The 3,467-nt window shown below is 44.1% G+C and overlaps 1 pseudogene; it reads right to left on the bottom strand.

The window, feature by feature from the left end:
• Positions 1–340: 340 nt before the first annotated feature.
• On the bottom strand, positions 341–510 carry LOC137331310 (U2 spliceosomal RNA; annotated as a pseudogene).
• Positions 511–3,467: the final 2,957 nt, after the last annotated feature.

Raw genomic sequence — 3,467 nt, 5'->3', positions numbered from 1 at the left:
AAAGGAGCTATGAAAAATAAGCAGATAATATAAGGCATCAAAATATATTGCAGGCAATTGCTACATAATTGCAGGTAGGTGTATTTTATGAAGCAATATGATTCACTGGCACCCACCCTCCAATGTACTGTGATACCAGGCAAAATACACATACACTAAAAAAATCTGCACCCCCACAATGGTTCATGAGAGCAGTGTTTTTGAAGCAGAAACTTCCTGTTGCTGTTCCAGGAACTGATTTTTTTTTGCAATATATCAGCTTTATTCTCAGTAGTAATACATACACACATACAGAGACGCAGGGGAAAGACCTGTTTTTCCTTTTGAATATCTCCCCACAGGGAGTTGCACCGTTCCCAGAGACACTGCAATACTGGGTTGATACGTGGAGTGGACGGAGCAAGCTCCTATTCCATCTCCCTGTTCCAAAAATCAATTTAATATATGGTCCCCAGATAGGGGATGTATCAGATATTAAATTGATAAGAACAGATTAAAAAAAAAATATATACTTTATTCATAAAATTTGCAACAATACATACAATACAGTTGTCATATCACATTCCAAACGTACACAATACAGGTTATACAATTTGCAGGTTACATCAAGTACAGTTCAATGAACACATTGTACGTAATTACAGTTCATGACACTCTAAGGTGCCTCATTGCATTACACTCAATACAGATTATTGATTTCAGGTACGTTACAGATTCATTACAGGTACATTACAGATTCATTACAGGTACATTACATCAATTTGAATTTTACATTCTGCCCCGAGGGGAGTTTTCCCTGATTGCATCCCCTCGGTATACAATGGCGGCGGCCGCACCCAGCTTCAGTGTGTCCCTGAGCACGTAGTCCTGGACCTTGGAATGTGCCAGTCTGCAACACTCGGTCAAGGACAGCTCTTTGCACTGGAAGACCAGCAAGTTTCGGGCAGACCAAAGGGCGTCTTTCACCGAGTTGATGGTCTTCCAGCAGCAGTTGATGTCCGTCTCGATGTGCGTCCCCGGGAACAGCCCATAGAGCACAGAGTCCTGTGTTACGGAACTACTCGGGATGAACCTGGACAGATACCACTGCATCTCTCTCCAGACCTTCTTTGCAAAGGCACATTCCAGAAGGAGATGGGTGACGGTCTCGGGGAGTGCATGAAGGATCTGACGGGAAGGGCCCTTCTCACCACCAGCCAAGCTAGGTCGTGGTGCTTGTTTGAAAGCTCTGGCGATGAGGCGTTCTGCCAAATGACTTTGACAGTCTGCTCGGGGAACCAACCGACAGGATCCACCATCTCCTTTTCCCTCAGGGTCTCGAGGACACTACATGCGGACCACTTGCTGACTGCCTTGTGATCAAAGGTGTTTTTCGGCACAAACTTTTCCACGAAGGACAGGTGGGGCGGAACGGTCCAACTGGATGGAACGTTCTATGGCAGCGTGGCCAGACCCATCCTTCTCAACACCGGGGGACAGGTAGAACCTCAGCATGTAGTGACACTTTGTGTTTGCGTACCGAGGGTTTACACACAGCTTGATGCAGCCGCACACAAAGGTGGCCATCGGGACGAGGGCTACATTGGGCACACCTTTCTCCCCTTCCTCTGGAGATTTGTACATTGTGTTCCTGTGGACACGGTCTATTTTTGATCTCCAGATGAAGTGGAAGATGGCTCGGGTGACTGTCGCGGCGCAGGAGCGAGGTATGGGCCAGACCTGCGCCACGTACAGCAACACCAAGAGCACCTCGGTCCTGATGAACAGGTTCTTGCCCACAATCAAGAGGGATCGTCGATCCCACAGTCCCAGTTTCTGCTTCATCTTGGCAATCCGCTCCTCCCAGTTTTTGGTGCACGCCCCGGCCCCCCCGAACCAGATCCCCAGCAGCTTCAGGTAATCCGACCTGACGGTGAAGGGGACAAAGGATCAGTCGGTCCAGTTCCCGAAGAAGATGGCCTCTGCTGTTTGAAAACACTTTCAAGTGCTAGCACTTAACTTGGTAAAGTACTGGTGTTGGGAGCTCTGCCCTTTATGCAGAAACACTTCTCATACCTGCTGGGTGAGGGAATTGAATGTGTTACAGCGCTCCACAGAAAAGCATAAATACTTAATCCTGATGCAAATATTTCCAGTTATTCCTATTTTCAGAAATCAGCAGCTGATTATTGACAATTCACAGTGATGCTTTGTCCAAAACTGCAGCAGATCACAGAGTTCACTCTGTACATGTTGGGCCAGATTTTGTTCTGAAAATAACGGCAAGCACTCACCGTTACTTCAGTGCAAATGGTAGAGCAATTTCCGGCGACTGCACATGCGCTGTTAAACGCGGAAATCCAGAATTTGCTGTACCAGATGCCCTGCTCCTCCATAAGCTTCGCGGGAAGGACATCCCGCCGGCTGACTCACCGTTCAGATGAATGGGACAGCATGAAGTTCCTGCACTGACCTGATGGATACAAAGTAATCTCGCCAAAAAAAAAGTATGTCAAGTTTTTTAAGTCTAAGCAAATTTTTAACTGCATGGTACATCTTAATGACTGCCAAACCACCTCTCTGGCACTGAAAATTAAGTTTTACAAGTGTGGAGACTCATTCCTTCAGATTTTAATTGTTGTTGGACATTTCAAAAAACATTTTAATTTTTTTTTACTTTTTCTTTCTGTCTCTTTTATCTCTTTCTCTTAATTCAATATTTCTTACCTTTTCCTTATTTTGCTTTCTGTACCTGTTTTGACATTGAATTCACTATTCTAACTTACACTTCCTTGTCCTGACTCTGCATGATTATTAATACGCTTCAATCTGATTGTCCTGTTCACTCAGGTCCCAGATGCCTGGGAGAGGGCGCGGTGCTGGATTGAGAGCCCCATGAGAGTCGATGGGTAAGTGCAAGTCTAACAAACGGTCGTTCATTCACCGCTCAGAGCAAAATCCGGCCCGTTAACACCTTAGAAAAGATCATGTAGAGGGGTGACAATTTATGCATGCACAGTTGCGTGCTCTTGCTGCTGGCACTGTGGAATACACCCTGCCAGATAAAGTGTGTTGAAGCCATTCTGTGTAATGAAAACCATTAATCATTCATTCTTACTTGGACAAAATGCTGTTTATATATATACATGTTAAAATAACCCAATAAACTGTGAGGCATACAGCACTGAAACTGTTCTGCCTTCCATTCTCACCTTTGCTAATACTAAACTGTGAATTGTTTGTCTAAATGTGATAGTTAACAGCTCTTTACTGATTAGGAAGTAAGAATCTTACCTCTGGAAACTCTTCAAACTATTATTATATATGTCATATTTACTAAATGAGGAATTCCACAGTAATTAACTGCATATTATTTCTGCTAAACATTTAATAATGAAGTCACAATTATCTTTTTCACACATTAACATGTTAGTGTGCACTGACATTGATGATAATAGTCGTTGATCCAAAAAGATGCCCAAAACTTC

Source organism: Heptranchias perlo, chromosome 1 (genome assembly GCF_035084215.1).
Source record: "Heptranchias perlo isolate sHepPer1 chromosome 1, sHepPer1.hap1, whole genome shotgun sequence".
Lineage (NCBI taxonomy): Eukaryota > Metazoa > Chordata > Chondrichthyes > Hexanchiformes > Hexanchidae > Heptranchias > Heptranchias perlo.
Note: the sequence above shows the minus strand (reverse complement) of the source record. Positions and strands in the feature narration are given on the sequence as shown.